Source organism: Armigeres subalbatus, chromosome 1 (assembly GCF_024139115.2).
Source record: "Armigeres subalbatus isolate Guangzhou_Male chromosome 1, GZ_Asu_2, whole genome shotgun sequence".
Classification (NCBI taxonomy): domain Eukaryota; kingdom Metazoa; phylum Arthropoda; class Insecta; order Diptera; family Culicidae; genus Armigeres; species Armigeres subalbatus.
The window spans coordinates 17,675,356-17,698,464 of NC_085139.1; the positions used below are offsets into that span (position 1 = coordinate 17,675,356).

Genomic DNA, 23,109 nt, shown 5'->3' on the forward strand with positions numbered 1-23,109 from the left:
CGCGGCGCACGCCCAAAGCGGGCAGATTTCGGCTGCGTCGCGGCACCGTTCGATGTCTAGGTTAATAGATGGCAACCTTGAATGGTCGTTCCCTCGTTTGACGCTGGCAGTCAAAGCTAGAGCTACATGCCCTCCGGCACCTACAACGGAGCGATGATGGGGCATTTCGGGGTCCGTCCGCCAAATCGTTCGCGCTTGTGAAAATTCACCTAAAAGCGTTTTGTATCTGTTTTCGGGTTGATTTTCTGCTCGGTAAGTACCCCAATCATTGTGCGGCAGAGGGTGTGTGTAGGTGACGCATTCGATATACCGGTTGGGGGGGCCCAGTGAATAGATTCAGGTTTTACTAATGTCTGAATTGAAGGACAAACATATGGTCATGGATAAGTGCGGCCCAATGGCCCAACGAGGGTTGCATGCATAACATACACGCGCGTTGCAGTATTTTTGGAAAGTTTATTACGGCCACGAGAACAATGGCCAAAGGTTTCTGGTTAATGAATTTGCTTTTTTTTGAAATTTCATCAGATGCGGCGAACAATGAATGCTTCAAATTCAAATGTCAATGTCGTTTTTAATGCGACCCACGTTGTCCATCTGTACGAAACAATCCATTCATTGGACGGGCGTTGGTAAATGAACACTAAAATTATGGTTTATGATCCTACAGAATTGAGATAAAATCTTCCACGGCTTCTGCAAATAGTGATATAAATAAATAGCTTTGGATGCTTTTTTCGCTAGGGTTGACTCCTTCTGATGGCGCATAACACAAGTGGAGCACCTTCATAAGGCGTATAATATAATCCAACATATCGACGGTTTTGTGCAATACTAGCACGACTAAAATCCAATTATAATTAAAACGACGTTTTTCTGTCTTGACTCAGGAAAAAACTCACATTTTTGTGATTTTTTTAATGCAATGGATATATGGCCAAGGATTGATACAAATAGAATTTAGTTATGTCGAAGCATAGGGTAAATGATATATTTTGGACATGTACATATTTTGGACAAGCCTGAGCTTCTTCGATCAATTTTAGATAATGTGTAGGAAAATTTTTATCGAAAATATGATCATTGCATACTTTTACCTCAACTCTAGCGGCTCCTGATGAGAATTCACAAATCAACTATTATTTATCTTTAAAATTATCTAAAATGTAAAGCTATCTACCAAAGTGCCTGCTGGACGCCAGTATGCAGGAGAACATGCATTATAGGACTCTTCGTAACATGCACCTGGAACACGTTTAAATTGGTTTAAACGGCAATCTTGAGGTCCTGCGGCCAAAGTTTGATTGTAATTGAGATACTAACATATTCCAATCGCTAACTTTCAGGCTGTTTTCAATGATATCGATAAGATTGCGAAAAAATGTTAATTTCTGGTTTAATCTATGTCAGTTAAGCAAATAAATGCATTTGAATGAATGTGGATACGTGTAGGTAAGTCATACCATTGAGATCTGTAGGTGGCCATTTTTAAATTAGGAGAAAATGACTCTGTCCAAAATATATGCATTTTCCATGTCAAAATTATATATTTGATGTCCAAAAAGAAAATATTTCAGTTCGCAGTATATCACAGTTTACACCTAGTAAACGTAATTTACTCAAAAATTGGGCAATGGAGACACAAGACTAATCATAGGTTATGAATTTGGATGAACCTAGTGGTTTTCAATTGTTTTATACTATTTAATCTCAATATATTTTCTAATGAATGTCCTGCGCTTGTCCAAGATACATCATTTACCCTATCAAACAATCAACCAATTGTTAAATTTAAAAACGAACGCATTGGGAATTTAATTCTTGGTGTTTGACAAGTGTGACCATTGTATTCCGTTAGTTTTTATGATAATACAACATAAGCCAACATTTTTGAGTAGCGGTAGCGTTGTTCGAAACCTTTGATATCAAGCATATAACTCATGTGTTATCTGGATGCCATGATTTCTGTGAAAAACAGCTGATCAGCTAAAGCACTTTGATATTTCGCTTTATATATTCCAAGTTGCGGACAGATGTCAGAACGGCTCATCATAAGTTGATTCGGGTCCAACATATTATCGCGCATCACTGTAGAAAATGCCATGATATGCGGGGTTCACCTAGAGATGTCGTAAATTAATCGATTACGTCGATTAATCGATTAATCGTTGTAATAATCGATTAATTTTGAATCGATCATTATAATCGAGAGAGAGATCGAGAGTAATCGATTTGTTACTAATCGATTAATCAGGATTTTACGACATCATAAGGATGTCGCAAACTAATTGATTACTTCGATTAATCGATTCATCGTTGTAATAATCGATTATTATCCAACGATCAATCGATTCAATAATCGACAGGAATCGAGAGTAATCGATTAGTAACTAATCGATTAATCGGGATTTTACGACATCTCTAGGTTCACCGTAGAGCCGTGCGAGCTCGCGGTTCATCCTTCACCGCCAGACACCGTATGCTTGCACACCGCCAATGATGGTCCAAGCACCCTTCTCTCGAATACTCCGAGTGCAAGTCCTCCTCGAGCATGGCCCAAGATCCATGTCCGTAGAGGACTATCAGTTTTTTGAGCGTTTTATACATGGCACATTTTTAACCGCAGTTTCTTCTGAAGCCCGTAGTAGGCCCGACTTTCACAGAAGACGCGCCTTCGTTTTGACGTAGGACTACGTCTGTGTTTTCTATATTGGGGTGCACTTTACGATTGCGAAAATCGGGGACGAAAATATGATAGACTTTACACTTTAATATCTAAGCCGTTTCTCGATGGATTTTCAATTTTTTTGGACCATTCGATTAACTCATGTCAACGCTTCTTTGTATTTATTTAAAAATACTGATTTTTTTTTTAACTTTTTATTATCGATTATTGATAAAAAGTTTAGATATAGGTAAACTAACCAATCACGTACATGCATCACTAGCACAGACATCAAAAATCAATCACTTGCGGGTTTGGATCTAATCCTCAGTTTGAAGATTTTACGCATAGCAGACGCATCAAAGCGATCGTAGCTGAGCGGACACAACATCACGGAGGCGCTAATAACATTTTCAAAGAAAATCCATCCCATTGGTGGTGGTGCTCGATGTGTTGCAGATCTTTCAACCTCAACGAACCAGAATTTCATATAAAGAAAAGGTTAACCATAAAAATAGCACTGTGGCGATCTCGCACCGCCAGTGCCGATGCTGAAAATTTATTACAAATTGTGGTGTCAGTTAGTTGGAAAGGAACATTGGGAAAAGAAAATTGATTCTTTTCAAGACCAACACTTTATGAAAAGAAAGAGTTAATTGCGAAAATGGACTGTTTCGGTGGCATCGGGTTTGGCGTGGTAGCTTGGTTGCTGTTAGTGATCCCATCATGTCAAATTTACTGCCTCATCTCCCTCAGACGCGCTATCAAATTCGCTATTTACGAAGTTTTGCACTTTGAAGAAAATGTATCTCGGATTGACCTTCTTTTGTATAGAATGGTGGCTCGGAAAAAAACTGATTTCAATTCCCATGACTAACAGAAACAAAACCAAATAATTTTGCCAGAAAATTTCACTTTCCGCCAATGACAGCATAATCGATGAAGACGCCAATACCTCTTCTTAGATAAATAGTTTGAGTCATGAAAAGAACTATGTGTAATTAATTCTTGAAGTTCTCCTCACTTTGCCACGTACGTTCCCATCGCGGGCGAAAACCAAACGTCGCAAATAAATATATTTACGTTTGGTTTCATGCCACTTCTGATTCTGCTTATTTCTCCTTTATTTCGGACATTTTTGAGGATGGTGTCTTCTAGGATTGTGATATCCTCCACTGAAAGCCAGTCGAGTGATTTCAGCGGCGATGCGGCCGATGAGTCATGTTAATTCCATGGTTAGAAGAAGCAAAGTCCATCCAACTGGGATCAACTATTCGCCTTCTTGATTCAGTTGACCTCCGAGCAATTTGCTCAATGTTAATAAAGAGACACAAATTATTATGGCCAATACCATCCATTTCGTATAGCTACGTAGTCCTATGTCACCTTTGCGTACAACCCGATTGGGCTGCACCTTTGAGTTTTTCAGAATAACATTATTATCAGCCGTTAGCAAGGATCCAAGATAGACGAATTCATCGACCATCTCGAAAGTATCCCCGTCTATCGTAACACTGCTTCCCAGGCGGGCCCTGTCGTGCTCGGTTTAGCCCACAAACATGTATTTACTTTGTCTTTGACGCATTCACCCAACTTTTGTTGCTTCACATTTCAGGCGGATGAACAGTTCTGAAACCTTTGCAAATGTTCGGTCGACAATGGCCATGTCATCGGCGAAACAAATAAATTGATTAGATCCGTTGAAAATCGTTCCCCGGCTGTTACACCCGGTTCTCCGCATTACACCTTCTAGCGCAATGTTGAACAACAGGCACGAAAGTCCATCGTCTTATAGTCCCCGGCGCGATTCAAACTGGAGAATTCGCCCGAAGTCTTTACACAGTTTTGCACACCATCCACCGTTGCTTTGATCAGTCTGGTAAGCTTCCCAGGGAAGCTGTTCTCGTCCATAATTTTCCATAGCTCTACGCGGTCTGTACTGTCGTATGCCGCCTTGAAATCAACGAACAGATGGTGCGTTGAGACCTGGTATTCACGGCAGTTTTGAAGGACTTGTCGTACAGTAAAGATCTGGTCCGTTGTCGAGCGGCCGTCAACGAAGCCGGCTTGATAACTTCCCACGAACTCATTCACTAATGGTGACAGACGACGGAAGATGATATCACTTTGTAGGCGGCATTAAGGATGGTGATCGCTCGAAAGTTCTCACACTCCAGCTTGTCGCCTTTCTTGTAGATGGGGCATATAACCCCTTCCTTCCACTCGTCCGGTAGTTGTTCAGTTTCCTATATTCTGCCTATCAGTTTGTGCAGGGGAAAGTGGCCTGCTTTTCCGGGCCGATCTTGGTGAGCTCAGCTCCGATACCATCCTTATCAGCTGCTTTATTGGTCCTTAGCTGTTGGATGGCATTCTTAACTTCCCTCAAGTTGAGGGCTGGTTGTCTTCCATCGTCCGCCGAGCTGACGTAGTCATCTCCTCCGCTATCTTGACTTTCACTCGGCACGAAGCTTTTACGGGATGCGCTTAGCTACTGATAGAACTTGCGTGTTTCTTGAGAACGGCACAGCTGTTCCATCTCCTCGCACTCCGCTTCTTCCAGGCGGCGTTTCTCCTCCTGAAAAAGACGGGTCTGCTGTCTCTGCTTCCGTCTATAACGTTCCACGTTCTGCCGCCCGCGCTGCGTCCTTCTCCTCCAGAATCTGTTTGCACCCTACGTCGAACCAATCATTCCGTCGACTTCGTTCCACATACCCGACATTGTTCTCCGCTGCGTCGTTAGTGACTGCTTTAACTGTATTCCAGCAGTCCTCAAGAGGGGCCCTATCGAGCTCATCCTCTTCCGGCAACGCTGCCTCGAGATGCTGCGCGTATGCAGTGGCGACATCAAGTTGCTTCAGTCACTCTAGATCGTACCGCGGCGGTCGTCGGTACCGAACATTGTTAATGACGGATAGTTTAACCATCACCAGATAGTGGTCAGAGTCGATATTAGCGCCTGACATCGAACAACTTCACACACGGTCATTAAAGCAGCAACGAAGCGTTTCCTTGGGGACGGAGTCCATGTTGGCCCAACGTGTTTGAACGTGTGTACGCTAGATTAGCCGTGGAAAGTGTTCAATAAACGAAACAACGAAACAAATCAAATCAAGTTTTATCAATTTCTTAAAAAGGCTGGGAATATTTAATAGTTAATATAGCCTGGTCATCTGGTCCACGGATGTTGTCCCAGATTTTGACACGAAAAATCAGTTCAAACAAAGTTAATTGCCTATTTCCGGGGATTAAACCACCCGACTTAGACGTTAATTTACAATGTTATGAAAACTCATTTGTGAATATGTACGTTATGTGGCAGATATTGATTTGGAAAATGCATTTCCTGTGTGGACGTGTACTATACACATGTAGAAGTATTGGCTTAAGAAATGGATTGCGAGTGATTTGAATATGCGTCCAATTTGGGAATCTCGAGCTCGTTCAATAGCCGCTAGGTTGCGAAGGCCGACGGAGGTCCTTCGTAGCTTAGTTGGTTAAATCACCAGTCTAGCGTACTGTAGGGTCATGGGTTCGAGTCTCATCGAAGGGAAAGTGGTTACCTCCAATACATTTTCCAAATCAATATCTTCTACATAACGTACATATTCACAAATGAGTTTTCATAATATTGTAAACGAAAAATCAATTATCCCGCTGGCCTCATTTAAAATTACAGAAATTATTTAAATCCTCAATAAATTCAAAACCTTATTCTCCAAGTTTGGTAAACCCTCTAGATGATTTAAGTTCTTTCTTTTTCTTCTGAATAGTTCGGTCTTTTACAGATTTTCCGAACATCCCATGATTCCATAGATTTCGCAAACCGTATGGATTTATCATTGAATACGGGACGTTTTCCGGGACACCTGGCAATGCGGGACAGGTAGGCTGATTCCGGGACTGTCCCGCAGAATCCGGAACGTCTAGTCACTTGAAATGAGGATAATCAGAGTTTAATCCAAAGGAGAATTAAAAAAATGCTTACTTATCTAGACCAATATTTGAAAAATTTATAGCTTTTTAGCCTTTTATCAACCCATTCCCCCCCCCCCCCCCCCCCAACACAATTTTTTCTTCAACTTGCATAGAACTGCAACAGACTTGCTTCCTTGCCTTGTTACGATTCGAAAAGGTTTTTGCCTTTCTTTTATCGTTGTTCGTTATCTATTGAGAGCGATTTCTGCAAACCCCGAGGATAATACATTCTACAATTTCAGCATTGATAAGAACCGCAACGATGAAACCAAATCGGTAGGTATCGTATCAAGAACGTCAAAGCCGAAACACAGAGTAAACTGTGAAAACCGCATAAGTGACAGTTTGTTTAAAAAATAAATAACAACATGCTCATAAATTCCACTTTTATTGAACCTCAAGTTGAGATTGAATAAGAGCAGGCATTGAAAAATATCAGATCATGAGTAAAAATCGGCCAAATTAATGCCAACTTGATGCTCTACTGCGGCTCTACTGATGCTTTCTAGATTGTTGAAATTTGGCGTTTGTTGATTCAATGTTTAAAGATCTTCATCGCGACGTGCAGCTTTGTACCCAGCAGAATACTGGTTCCCCCTGTTCTACGTACGCGAACGAACCAAACCCGACAGATACAGCCTCGGGTTCAGTCAACTTCCTGAAAATTCAAGTATTTTTATTCATGTTTTTGCTGGCTGCAAGTTGGATCGCTGCTACTTACCGAAAAATCTTTTGAAAGTAATGTTTAGGCAAACAAATCACGCCCAAAACCTATGCAACATTAGTGCACAATATGGCGCCACATCGAGCGTTATGTGGTTTTGGTACAAAGTGAACTCGGTAGAAGTATTATCGTAATTTCAGCAAAGTATATTTTGATTTACTGATTGCTCGGTATATCTATTTTGCCAAATTCAATCAAATTTTGTTGAACAGAGCAGCTCGGATGTCCATATTACCGATATCCTATGATTTTATTGTATTGCTGAGAGGTCGGTATAAATTTCCCCAAAACTTTGTAAATTTTTCAAAATTAACTGAACTCTCGGTTCAAATTTATGTTTACCGGGCAAAACCAGTAAAAAATATTAACGAGCTGAAGTTCTCGAAGTTTGTCTGAAGTCTCTGAAGTTTGATCAAGGTTGCAAGTTTTTTTGTAACCCGTGTGTTGGGAGCCAAATCATTGCAAGGACCACTCTTTGACACCAGAAGGCAACTAAGTGGACCACCGAAAGCTCCGAAAGATCCGGAGAAGTTGCCGATTCTGGAAGTTTATCCTAGAAAACTGAGTGTTGTAGAAATGAGCGAACAAAATCAATACAAGGACTACTCATTCATCCCGGATGGCCACTAAGTGGTTTTAGAAAGTTCTGGAACATCAGGAGAAATGACCAGGTGTAGAAGATTATATTTTGAAGTTGCGATTTTTTTTATAAATCTATTATTGGCGTAATGCCAATTCTGGAAATCCTAAAAACTATTACTTGTTGTAGCATTGTGAGAGTAAAATCATTGCATGACCAACGCATTGACTACCATTGGTCATCTGGCACTGAATGTCCGGAACACCCATAGTAAAGACAAATTCTTGAAAATCGTCCTAGAATACAGTGGTTTGTTATGAATGTGAGAGCAAAACTCCGCTAAATGGTCCTCCGGGAACTCCGGAACATTCTGAGAAAAGGGTAAATTTTTAAATTCATCCTCGCAATCCGTACTGTTTCACAAAACGATTTATGCATCAAAATGAGAGCAATATCATTTCAAGAACCAAACTTTGACCCCGGGAGGCCACTAAGTGGTGCTCCAGAAGCTCCGGAATGGCCGAAAAGGTAATCAATTCTAGAAACTCGCCCTAGAAAGCTGCGATTTTTTTGTAGTTGTGTGCGATCAAAATCAATTCGAGGATCATTCATTGACACCCTTAGGTGAGCATCTGGAAGCTTCGGAACTTTCGAAGATGTGCCAATTTTTAAGTCGTCCGATGGTATCGTGCCAGCGCGTTGCCGGCTTTCCAGGTGGCCTTACCACGCCCTATGTCCTCGGAAGGTGGGCAGGGTCGACTTCGCGCCTGCTTCCCTCTGCACGACTGGTATCAAGAATGATGATGCCGCGTGCACCCCAAATTGACCTTTCTGCGATAGGGCCTATTCGCCAGCACACAGAGGGACTTGCCGACGCGGTGCCTACGCCTGCCCCAGCCTTGACGAGGACCCCTTTCCGTCCTCGGGCTCGGAACCCGCCCGGTTGACCAACGCCGCGAAAGCGACGATACCATGTTGTTCTTCGCGCGGCCACTTGTTCGGTAAAAGGATCGAGTTCGACCACAGAGCATGACCACCGGTATGACCCATGAAGCCGACTCCGATCCCTTGGACCACCTCTTATTTGCGCCTGAACTAGCCATCCTTGAGTCCACGCGCCACCTTCTATGTAGCTCCGAGACGATTTGGGCGATAGCCGATAAAACGGCGTTCCAGCCAACTTTATCTTTACACATCCTCCGAACTAGGTTGTCCGGGGTAGTGTCCAGACCACATGTGGCAAGCATGTGGTCACGCATTGCGCGAAAACGTGAGCACACAAACAACACGTGTTCCGCCGTTTCCTCTAAACCTGCGCACACCAAACACTCAGGCGAGGCCGAGCAAGCCAGTTGCGTTACCTGCACTGTGATTTTGCAGCACGCTTAAACGCCGGGCACATCAGAACTCCCCCATGGGGTGCTTGCTGTTCACAGCTTTGCTGGAACAAATCAAACAATTGGGAGGGTTCGTGCAGCATTGTGCCTTATGTCCCTCTAATCCGCAGCGTCGGCAGAGATTGCTTCTGTCAGGGCCTTTGCAGTCCCATTGCTTGTGACCCGGTTCCAGGCACTTGAAGCAAACTTCGGGTTGCTCGTATATGCGCACAGGGCATACCGACCATCCCACTTTGACACTCTCTAACTTGACTACCTTGGAGGCGTCCGCTGCAGATAGCCGAACCAATGCTACCCACGTCCCTGCCGGAGCTTTCCGTAGCCGAACGGCTGCGGCGGGCGTCTCCACTTCACACTGTCGCCGCAGTGCCATTACGAGCTCTTCGACTTCGGTGATCTCGTCCAGGTCTTTAACCCTTAGATTTACCTCCGTCGTGAGTGCCCTCACCTTGACCGTCTCGCCAAGGACTTCCTCCACAAACTTCTTGTAGGCGGCGCCCTTTAGCGAGACGCCCCGCTTCAGCTCGAGGATCATCTCGCCCATCCGGGTACGTCTTATTCGACGTACGTCGGCGCCGAGTTCACCGAGTTTGACGTCACTCCTCATCGCCTTCAAGACGTCCGAGTACTTAGCCTCGTCCGCCGTGATGACTAGGGCATCGCCCCTGGAGTGATTGGCGCCTACCCTAGACTTCTTGCTACCCTCATTCGCCTGGGCCTTCTTTTCGGCCCTTGACGTCTTCGGTTTCCTCTTGTTCTTGACCAGGGTCCAGGAGGCGGCATCCCCCTCTATTTCCCTGGTCTGGTGCGGCTGAGAGTTCTCAGTCTGCCGTAACCCCTTGCCACCGTCTTTCTTGGGTGGACGGACCTTTCCAAGTCCTTCCTCCCCCGGTTTTGGAGGCACCTGGCCGGGGTTCAGCTTCCCAGCCCCACTACACTTGTTCGGGGTAGTAACCCTCCGCGTTTTGGGGGCGGCCCCCAGGAGCTCATCCTGGAGACTGTCTCCCCGTTTTTGTGTCTGCTCCGTTGGAGCAGTCAACCCGACGTACCCGCAAATACTTGAGCCTCAGTCTGGGTAGACTTTGGTACCACCGTCTTCGCTGGCACGCCTTCGGTCGATTCGACCTTGCCCGAGTCCGCGAATCCTTGGGCCTCAGTCTGGGTAGACCTCGACTCCACCGATTTCACGGGTTTACACTTGGCCGTCCCGACCGCCCTCTCCAGCTTGGCGTCCAGCATCGACTTTCGAAGTTTCTGCAAGCTCCTCTTGAGGTCCTTGCTGATATTATGCTTCGATGACGCAAAGTCGATGATGGCGTCCAGCTGTTCCGTCGCCACCTCGAAGGCCAAAAGCTTATCGCGTTTGCGGTTCATTGCCTCCACAAGCCATGGGCCGTCAATAACCCCTACCGGCGTTTTTCTAGCCGAGAGGAAGGTTGAGTGACCCACGCTGGCGCTGCGCACTGAGCTGCCGACTATTGCCTCTGGCCTCCTAGGCGGAGACCTGAACAACCCACCTCTTGCGAAGGGGTTGTCGCCTACACTACTACCACTAATTGAAGAATTGACTTGGTTTTCCATTTTGGTCCCACGAGTTGCTCGGGAAATGAGGTCCACCACGCCAGAGCCCAGCATGACGCGGTAAGGGACAATTACTGTGGAGGGTGCCCAGGTACCCCACAGGCTCCGTTAAAGGCCTAGATCATTATTTCACCCCCCTGGCCATGCATCCCCTCGGCACGGGTCGCTTGACGCCTTGGGATTAGGGGTTAGGGACGATGGTCCCGGTCTAACTCGCAGTGGCCATGGGGAGGGGTCGTCAAGCCCTTGGACAAAGTCCCTGCTGCCCCCAAACTGCCCTGTGATCGTTACCAATGTAGTCAATGTCATCCGCAAAGATCAGGAGCATATGCGACCATGTGATGATAGTGCCCTTCTTCTGCACACCAGATCTCCTAATCACCCCCTTGAGTGCAATATTTACAATAAATTTGAAAGCACATCACTCTGCTTCAATCTCTCCACGGTCACAAACTTACTTTATTTCGAGCCATCAAGCGTTGCACGTATCACGTATCATTAGCTTTGCCGGAGAACCGTGTTCAGACACTATCTGCCACAGCTAATTTCTTTTCACTGAATCGTACGCTGCTTTGAAATCAATAGACAGATGGTGAGTCTGCAAGTTGTACTCCCGAAATTCTAAAAGGATCATCTTCAGGCTAAACATCTCATCCGTCGACATCTCATCGGCCAGACGGGTAGATTTTGAAACTGGAACGACGAAACTGATTAGACTAGCCAGTTTCTTCATCTACTGAGGGAGCGCATCTAGTTACAGATTTTTGTTTCACACATATTATCAGTGGACTCAGAATGTAAGTCAATGTAGGGAAGGGGGTGGAAATGATGATGCAATCACTCGCCCACTGCCAGCCGAATATACCTCTGTTCGTACGGAATTTATTGGAATTATTGGGTTAAGGTTCGAGAGGCAGAGGTCCGTCTTGGTTAACGAACTGCCAATGTTATAGATAGATAGCAACTGATGGAATTTCTAATTGGATGTAGGAAACGAGCTCTTTAGTTCATTTCCAATTCTAGCAGAAATGGGTAGAATAGTCAAGTTGAAGGTACAGGAAAAGAAATGGAAATGGTATGGTAGTCCATTTCCAGTTCTAGCGATTGCTAGAGATAAATATAAGAAAAAAATACAAAGTAGGAGCAAGGATGTTATCGATCATTTAGTAATCTGCGTTCGATCATTTAGTAGTTTGTCAATAACTCATTCCAGAGGCCTAATTTCAAAATGTATTGTATGGTGGACTTTTAGTGCGAAGGTTTTTCTACAACTCTTCGTAACAGGTCAATGTTCGAATTCCACTATTAAAGGGGTTACGGTGCTAGTTGCTATACTCATACCAAATGATAACAAAATATGTAATCATTTAGTCTAAGTTACTGCTACTAGCGATATAGCTCCGTTATCAGTGAAATTCAACGAACAACGAACTGTTAGGCAGAGTTGTAGATAAATCTTTTCACTAGAAGTCCACCATACAAATCATTTTGAAATTTAGCCTCTGGAATAAGTTATTGACAATCTACTAAATGATCGAAGGCAGATTACTAAATGATCGATAACATCCTTGAGTAGGAAAATGGAACGAACTTTGGATTGAACCCACGACCTCCTGCGTATGAGGCAGAAGCAATAGCCTTATGACTACCAAGCCCGTTCTCTTCTCCTTCTTTTTTTACTTTGTTACAAAAAAATTGTTCACGATTAGGCAACTGTTGAAAACAAAATGTAAGAAATGACGATTGCTTCGGGAATTCCGGTATTTCAGGAGGACTTCTTGGTGGCCACTCGGGATCAATGAATGATATTCCCAATCTCGCGCTTAGAATCATAAGGGCGTAACTGTATTGATGGATTTATCTTAGACGATATTTTCCTTTTATCAATGTAGTGAATTGCGGTAGTTTGCCGAAGGTTCATGGTTGTAATGAAGGATAATTGCATCTTCTACCTGAAGCAAATATAAAATCGATGAAGAGAAATTGATCAATACAGTTACGCCCCTATGATTCTAAGCGCGAGCAAAGACTCTGCTTCTATACTGCTATTACAAACGATTTTCGAAAGTTTCTAGAACACACTGCAATAATTGACCACTGCTCTGGATGCCTCTGCACTTCTGGAGCACCATTTGGGGACCACCAGGTAGCCCTTGCATTAATTTTGCTCTCACAACAAATGACAAATTTCAAGAATTAACCACTGCTTCGGATGGTTCGGAGCTTCCCAAGGATAACTTAGTGTCCACCTGGAGTCAATTAATGGACCTAGACATTACTTTACAACAGATTGTTTATAAGAAAAGGCGCAATTTCTGGAATCGATCATATCTCCGAGTGTCCGGAATCTTATGGTGGGTCACCTGCTCGTCACCCGACGTCAATGAGTAGTCCTTGCATTTATTTAACACTCACATTGCTAGATAGATTGATTTGAAACAATGAGCTCTGCAAATGTTAATGAACATTCTTGACTTCTCAGGGAACCTATTCCTAAATTTGAGATCCGGGGTGAACTTGTTTGATGAACCTAAATAGATCAGAAATAAACGCTTGAGACAATTTCAAGAAGTTTGACACCCATATTGTTTGGGTTCCAATGAGAAATAATTTTGGCCAACCCCGGCTCCCGGGGAACCTGTCCCAGAATGGCCACTCCTGAGTCAACTTGTCTGGTGAGCCTAGGATCATTAAGGGCATACGCAAGAGTTAATTTCATGAAGTTTGATACCCATATGGTTGATGTTCCATTGAACAATGTTCATGGCCACCTATGACCCCTCGAGGAACCTGTTCTGGAATGGCTAATCAAAAATCTTCTGATGGACCCAAATTGATAAGAATCAATCTACTGATAACATTTCTAGAAGTTTGATACCCGTATAGCTGATTAGCTATCGAAATCCACGATCAGTATCATTTATGCAGGACATGTTCCTGGAAATCGGGATTTTCCAGGAAATTAATTGACCGGATCGGTTCATCATTGTAACATCTTTATAGAAGAGAAAATTCTGAATCGAATAAGCCCAAAATTGTTGAAATCGGTTGTAAATTTTCAGAGATATAAGCACTTTAGTTTCGTGGGTACCCGGGTACCCTGCCGGCCTGTTAAGGGTTTTTTTTTGCCGGTCACACAACGGTTAATAATCAACATGTCCACCGCCACCGGGAAATTTTTCAGAAAGTTGCATAGTTGATACGATAATGCGCAAGTTCACAGCACAGAAGTAAGCAACATCCAAGAAATCTGAATCATTTTTTTTTGCGATATTGCATTGAGTGAGCCCCAGTTAACCATCTATCTGAGAATGTCAATTTAACCCACCTTTTATTGTCTGACGTACAATAGTTGGGCATTCATATGCATATATTCTATTTCATTTACTAAAGTGCCAAAGATTCAATCAGCAATATGCTAAAGTGCAAACGGGATATCAATCTGACTTGATGTTGATAATACTACCTAAAAGCCATGGAGAAGATAGATACGCAATTCTACCAACAGTCATGTATACTTCAAAAGTTTAGATTTTCTACCATTAGTCTACACCGAATCAAGTAGTTGTTCAATTATATCTCTAAAAGCAGTAAACTTCTCACTTTCGGTGGACAGCATGCCGGTCGATTCGATTGCATTTTCCCGGATCTCCGCGATAGAGGATCCTTCGATCATAGTTTCAATGAACTTCTGCAGTCACCCCGTCTGAGGAGCATCACCAAATACACCGTTAACCGATTGTTTAAGATGGGCTTCGATTCCGGCCTGCTACAATCTCCATCGCTTTTGTTGGGTAACTTGGCAGTAAGACGCCTGAGACCATATGCGTACCAAATTATAGAAATTATTACCACCATCAATCCCAATACCAACATGTTGGTGCTGTACACCGAAGATCGTGATGAGGTTGCTGCACAGTTTGTCCAACTGATGTGTTACTTCACACGAGTTGTGTTCCTTGAATCAAAACAATGTGAAATCATCATAATTGGATGTGATGCTATCGTTTCGCTTGTGACAAAATACATTGAACCAGCTGATCTGCTTCGGAATATTCTGCTCGATATGCAATGACGGTTGTTCAAGTACAGTGCAACTGATTTTGTCCTTGATGCTTATGCCAATTGGATGGAAGGAGTCTAAGTACATGTGAACATATCTGGTTGACAATTGTTGTTAATGTGACGTGGACGTGGATTGAATAAAAACATCATCATCATACTTACATGTTGGTCAAAAGGCGCATTGAAACGGTCGGAATATCGCTTTCTGGGTAAAGTAATTCCATTTACTTCGGTGTTGGCTGTGCCGAATCGAAAAACAATCGACGTTTTGAAAACGTTTTTCTGGCCATTTTCGTGACAAGCGTGGACAGTGTTGGAAATCTTCGTACTGACCCTAATTATTCCAAAGCTGTTCCGAAATGATCCAACACAGCAAATAACTTTGAAAATTCAATGGCGTGTAAAAAAATTGCAGTTAATCCCAGCAAACGAATAAACGCTTGATATTAAATTAAATTTGACTGAATTTTACAAGCATGCACGGTTTAAATTTATTTTGATTTAAAAGAACAGTAAGATCGATCTTACAGGGATCTCACTCAGAAGAAAACCAGATGAACGCCTTGTTTAATATGACAGGAATGCTGCCCGCATGGATGGCACTTATAACTATGGGTTGGTTTTGAGTTTTGTTGTTTTTCTGGCAGAAATCATCTCGGGTTTAAAATGGTTTGCAAAATAATTCCATTTATTCCAGTAGAACAAATTGTTCCTTACGCTTCCAACAGCTATAAACCGCTTTCCGACATTGTAGTTCTGATAATGGGTTTTTCAATCAACGAGAAATTACACACCATAACAATCAACAAAACGTTGCTCGGTGCTCGAAAATTAATCCGCAATCCCGTCCAAATAGATGAATGTGGCGCACTACTTCAACGTGAGCTCTTCCCGCCACAATCGGTACTCGACATTCACACGAGATTTGTAATCACTTATCGCGCTCTATTGAACGAGTGGATTTGCCACACTCCCCAATATTTATCCAGAGCGCGTTAATCTTGTTTTCCTATGCCCGCATGGCTGCGATCGTCGTCGTTGGTGTGCGACTGATGACAATGTTGTCCTATTTCTCGAGTACCCACATTTAATACACTCGTTAGCACACGGGTCCGCCGCTGCCAGTTTGTGCATCGTGGAATTCGGTTTCGACAGCTTTTTCAGCCTGTTTGTTTACCGGTGTAGGCAAACATGATAAGCGGCTTATGTTTGTCCGCAGCGGGCGAGCTTACAAACGATGCAAACGATATGCTTTCGAAGATTCGCAAATCACAAGACGCAATTTGTTCAATTTGTCCACCGCACCGCGCCAATCCACATCTACCGCCAAAGATGATGATCGTGTGGTACGATCGTTTGGCGGCAAAATTTGAAATGAACTCCAACAAAAGGCACACAAAAAAACGCCAATACAAACCACTTGGGAGCGATAACCCGCACGGCGCGCGGTATCAGTGAGTTCATAATGGACACAAAATAGGGTCAAAATTGACTCATCTTATTTCCGAATACGATTGAATAATTGAGCGGACACGCTTACACATGGTCCGGACTTTCACGCGGATCTACCCGATTTTTGGAGATCCTAAACGGCTGACTTCAGTCGTGTTCGCGCCGTCATTAATTCGATTTTCTCTTTCATTTTTGTTATTGGTTGGAGGGAAACGATGCGGTAAAAGGTATGCGATATGAGATTACGTATCGAAACCCAACTGATAAGCAAACGCATTTGTTTCTTCACCGATCAAACCCATCCCGACTGACCCGAAATGACTCCAAACGGTAGCTGTAACTGTTCATTCGAATGTCTTATTATCCGCGTATCGCACACCCTGATGCAACGGAGAAGCGCTTGATTATGACACTGATGAAGGCGATGATGTTCGAACCTCGTGACCCGTCCAAGGAGACGTGAACTTCGGAGGTCATAAACATTAAACTAGGCTTTTTATTAATGCCATAAAGCAGCAAGCTGCCCGCCGCGCTCCGTGGTCGCGGCCATTAGCCGCTGGAGTTGAGTGCTGCTGGTCTGCACTGCTGGTGGTGCCACATACATCGCATAGGGTGAGAATGGCTGCCTAATTGCCCCCTCGCTGCACACTAACTGCCCCGTTCGTGGACGCGGACCACATGTGGTAGGGAACAAGCGATCGCGAGCTGCGGGTTTTTGTTTCACGAATTAACTTGGGCAACCGGGAAAGCGACAATAACAATTACGAAGTGATATCGGGTGATGGATTGACAACATACGATGCGGTCAAGCTGGACTACGCCTATAATAAGTCGAGTGGCGGTTCCTAAACTGGCGCACATCCGTCGATTTTTTCCGTTCATTAGCAAAGCGTCGATTGCTTAATTCCTTTAAGCATAAATATAGGTACGATTGAAGCTTATGAATAGCATGAGTCGTTTTCTTGATATCGATTTGATTTCGTCCGAAAATAGCCATAATCGAGTAAAGCGACCGAGCCTTTCGAATTTGTGACCCAGCCCTTCATATAACTGAAGCGTTGCTCAACATAAATTGCCTCTGCATAATTGCTCAATCCGAGTAGCTTAGACTAGTCTACTATATGTGAAAGACTAAATGAGCCGTGAGATTAGAAGTGTGAGTCGCCACCGACATTTTTGTAACAGTGCGCTGCTGTTTGTGTTTTGTCACGCCACTGATCCATAAATTCCCACCCAAATTCGAAGAAGTGTAGTGAAAGTTTCAGAAACTGCACTAATAGTAAAATCAGATTTCATGGGTAGAATGACTTTGAATCATGAGAAGAATGATATTTTAACATTTTTTCAAAAGACCCATTTAGATTTATTTAAAAACGGTTCAGTTTGAACTAATGTAGATTTATAGTTTTGTAAAGAAAGTCGCTTTATCTAGCTAGTAAGGCTATTGCGGAGAACAAATTTTGGGATTTCTATTCTTCCGAGGAAATCCACAAATAAAGCCCTTTGCACCACCGGAGGTGTACAGGATTCATAAGTAAGTAAGTAAGGTAGTTAAAAAGAAACTCATAAGAAAACTCAAAACAAGTCCAGTGGAAATTTAAAAGAACTCACCGTGAGCATAAAAAGCTCTGAATAATACACCTTTGGTAATGGCACCATTTCCAATTAAGAACAATGAGCCAAGATTCCTCGTCCAATGCTACTTGTTGCAAGCAAATGGGTTGAGATGAGCTCGAAATCCAGTAGGAATTGCATGTGATATCCGTTTGGGGCTCCACTGGGAATCCTGTAAGGAATCCATCCGGAACACAGTTGAGATTCCATCCGAAATCGGGTTCGGATTCCATCGGTTAGGATTCCATCCGGAATCCGGTCAGGATTCCATCCGGAATCTGGTCAGGATTCCATCCGGAATCTGGTCAGGATTCCATCCGGAATCCGGTCACGATTCCATCCGGAATACGGTCAGGATTCCATCCGGAATTCGGTCAGGATTCCATCCGGAATACGGTCAGGATTCCATCCGGAATCCGGTCAGGATTTCATCCGGAATCCGGTCAGAATTCCATCCGGAATCCGGTCAGAATTCCATCCGGAATCCGGTCAGGATTCCATCCGGAATCCGGTCAGGATTCCATCCGGAATCCGGTCAGGATTCCATCCGGAATCCGGTCAGGATTCCATCCGGAATCCGGTCAGGATTCCATCCGGAATCCGGTCAGGATTCCATCCGGAATCCGGTCAGGATTCCATCCGGAATCCGGTCAGGATTCCATCCGGACAGGATTCCATCCGGAATCCGGACAGGATTCCATCCGGAATCCGGACAGGATTCCATCCGGAATCCGGTCAGGATTCCATCCGGAATCCGGTCAGGATTCCATCCGGAATCTGGTCAGCATTCCATCCGGAATCCGGTCAGGATTCCATCCGGAATCCGGTCAGGATTCCATCCGGAATCCGGTCAGGATTCCATCCGGAATCCGGTCAGGATTCCATCCGGAATCCGGTCAGGATTCCATCCGGAATCCGGTCAGGATTCCATCCGGAATCCGGTCAGGATTCCATCCGGAATCCGGACAGGATTCCATCCGGAATCCGGACAGGATTCCATCCGGAATCCAGACAGGATTCCATCCGGAATCCGGACAGGATTCCATCCGGAATCCGGACAGGATTCCATCCGGAATCCGGACAGGATTCCATCCGGAATCCGGACAGGATTCCATCCGGAATCCGGACAGGATTCCATCCGGAATCCGGACAGGATTCCATCCGGAATCGGACAGGATTCCATCCGGAATCGGACATTCCATCCGGAATCGGACGGATTCCATCCGGAATCGGACAGGATTCCATCCGGAATCCGGACGGGATTCCATCCGGAATCGGACAGGATTCCATCCGGAATCGGACGGGATTCCATCCGGAATCCGGACAGTTCCATCCGGAATCGGACAGGATTCCATCCGGAATCGGACGGATTCCATCCGGAATCCGGACGGGATTCCATCCGGAATCGGACAGGATTCCATCCGGAATCGGACGGGATTCCATCCGGAATCGGACAGATTCCATCCGGAATCGGACGGGATTCCATCCGGAATCCGGACAGGATTCCATCCGGAATCGGACAGGATTCCATCCGGAATCCGGACAGGATTCCATCCGGAATCGGACAGGATTCCATCCGGAATCCGGACAGGATTCCATCCGGAATCGGACAGGATTCCATCCGGAATCGGACAGGATTCCATCCGGAATCCGGACAGGATTCCATCCGGAATCGGACAGGATTCCATCCGGAATCCGGACAGGATTCCATCCGGAATCGGACAGGATTCCATCCGGAATCGGACAGGATTCCATCCGGAATCCGGACAGGATTCCATCCGGAATCGGACAGGATTCCATCCGGAATCCGGACAGGATTCCATCCGGAATCGGACAGGATTCCATCCGGAATTCGGAAAGGATTCCATCCGGAATCCGGACGGGATTCCATCCGGAATCCAGGAAGGATTCCATCCGGAATCCAGGAATCCGGAACAGGATTCCATCCGGAAGTTGGAACAGGATTCCATCCGGAATCCGGAACAGGATTCCATCCGGAATCCGGACGAGTTCCATCCGGAATCGGACAGGATTCCATCCGGAATCGGACAGGATTCCATCCGGAATCGGACAGGATTCCATCCGGAATCCGGACAGGATTCCATCCGGAATCGGACAGGATTCCATCCGGAATCCGGACAGGATTCCATCCGGAATCGGACAGGATTCCATCCGGAATCCGGACAGGATTCCATCCGGAATCGGACAGGATTCCATCCGGAATCGGACAGGATTCCATCCGGAATCCGGACAGGATTCCATCCGGAATCGGACAGGATTCCATCCGGAATCCGGACAGGATTCCATCGGAATCGGACAGGATTCCATCCGGAATCGGACGGATTCCATCCGGAATCCGGACAGGATTCCATCCGAAATTCGAACGGGATTCCATCCGGACTCCGGACGGGATTTCATCCTGAATCCGGACGGGAGCCCATCCGCAATCCGGACGGGATTCCATCCGGAAGCCGGACGGGAGCCCATCCGGAATCCGGACGGGATTCCATCCGTTATCCGGACGGGATTCCATCCGGAATCCGGACAGGATTCCATCCGGAATCGGACAGGATTCCATCCGGAATCCGGACAGGATTCCATCCGGAATCGGACAGGATTCCATCCGGAATCGGACGGGATTCCATCCGGAATCGGACAGGATTCATCCGGAATCGGACGATTCCATCCGGAATCGGACAGGATTCCATCCGGAATCGGACAGGATTCCATCCGGAATCGGACGATTCACCGGAATCGGACAGGATATCCATCGGAATCAGGATTTCCATCCGGAATCGGACAGATTCCATCCGGAATCTCGGACAGGATTCCATCCGATCCGGATGATTCCTGGACGGATTCTCGATCCGGAACTGAGATTCCGGGATGGATTCCGGATGGAACCGGATTCCGGGATGGAATCCTGTCCGATTCCGATGGAATCCCGATTCCGGATGGAATCCTGTCCGGATTCCGGATGGAATCTGTCGGATTCCGGATGGAATCTGTCGGATTCAGATGGAATCCTGTCCGGATTCCGGATGGAATCTGTCCGGATTCAGATGTCCGGATTGGATCTGTCCGGATTCCGGATGGAATCCTGTCCGGATTCGGATGGAATCTGTCCGGATTCCGGATGGGGCTGTCCGGATTCCGGATGGAATCCTGTCCGGATTCCGGATGGAATCTGTCCGGATTCCGGATGGAATCCTGTCCGATTCCGGATGGAATCTGTCCGGATTCCGGATGGAATCCTGTCCGATTCCGGATGGAATCCTGTCCGGATTCCGATGGAATCCTGTCCGGATTCCGGATGGAATCCTGTCCGGATTCCGGATGGAATCTGTCCGATTCCGGATGGAATCCTGTCCGGATTCCGGATGGAATCCTGTCCGATTCCGGATGGAATCCTGTCCGGATTCCGGATGGAATCCTGTCCGGATTCCGGATGGAATCCTGTCCGGATTCCGGATGGAATCCTGTCCGGATTCCGGATGGAATCCTGTCCGGATTCCGGATTCCGGATGGAATTATGTCCGGATTCCGGATGGAATCCTGTCCGGATTCCGGATGGAATCCTGTCCGGATTCCGGATGGAATCCTGTCCGGATTCCGGATGGAATCCCTTCCGGATTCCGATTCCGGCCGGACTCCTGTCCGGATGCCGGATGGAATCTGTCCGATTCCGGATGGAATCCTGTCCGGAGTCCGGATGGAATCCGGTCCGGATTCCGGATGGGATCCGGTACCGATTCCGGATGGAATCCTGTCCGGATTCCGGATGGAATCCTGTCCGGATTCCGGATGGAATCCTGTCCGGATTCCGGATGGAATCCTGTCCGGATTCCGGATGGAATCCTGTCCGGATTCCGGATGGAATCCTGTCCGGATTCCGGATGGAATCCCGTCCGGATTCCGGATGGAATCCCGTCCGGATTCCGGATGGAATCCTGTCCGGATTCCGGATGGAATCCTGTCCGGATTCCGGATGGAATCCTGTCCGGATTCCGGATGGAATCCTGTCCGGATTCCGGATGGAATCCTGTCCGGATTCCGGATGGAATCCTGTCCGGATTCCGGATGGAATCTTGTCCGGATTCCGGATGGAATCTTGTCCGGATTCCGGATGGAATCCTGTCCGGATTCCGGATGGAATCCTGTCCGGATTCCGGATGGACTCTGTTCGGGCTTAGGGTTCAATCCTGTCCGGATTCCGGATGGAATCCTGTCCGGATTCCGGATGGAATCCTGTCCGGATTCCGGATGGAATCCTGTCCGGATTCCGGATGGAATCCTGTCCGATTCCGGATGGAATCCTGTCCGGATTCCGGATGGAATCCTGTCCGATTCCGGATGGAATCTGTCCGGATTCCGGATGGAATCCTGTCCGGATTCCGGATGGAATCCTGTCCGATTCCGGATGGAATCCTGTCCGGATTCCGGATGGAATCCTGTCCGGATTCCGGATGGAATCCTGTCCGGATTCCGGATGGAATCCTGTCCGGATTCCGGATGGAATCCTGTCCGGATTCGGATGGAATCCTGTCCGGATTCCGGATGGAATCCTGTCCGGATTCGGATGGAATCCTGTCCGGATTCCGGATGGAATCCTGTCCGATTCCGGATGGAATCCTGTCCGGATTCCGGATGGAATCTGTCCGGATTCCGGATGGAATCCTGTCCGGATTCCGGATGGAATCCTGTCCGATTCCGGATGGAATCTGTCCGGATTCCGGATGGAATCCTGTCCGGATTCCGGATGGAATCTGTCCGATTCCGGATGGAATCCTGTCCGATTCCGGATGGAATCCTGTCCGGATTCCGGATGGAATCCTGTCCGGATTCCGGATGGAATCCTGTCCGGATTCCGGATGGAATCCTGTCCGATTCCGGATGGAATCCTGTCCGGATTCCGGATGGAATCCTGTCCGATTCCGGATGGAATCCTGTCCGGATTCCGGATGGAATCCTGTCCGATTCCGGATGGAATCCTGTCCGGATTCCGGATGGAATCCTGTCCGGATTCCGGATGGAATCCTGTCCGGATTCCGGATGG

General features: G+C 46.0%; 1 protein-coding gene across 7 annotated transcripts in view; it reads right to left on the reverse strand.

The window, feature by feature from the left end:
• LOC134222299 (stAR-related lipid transfer protein 13) overlaps positions 1 to 23,109 on the reverse strand; it is a 433,861-nt gene that overhangs the window by 136,462 nt on the left and 274,290 nt on the right. The gene's annotated exons all lie outside the window — the stretch shown is intronic.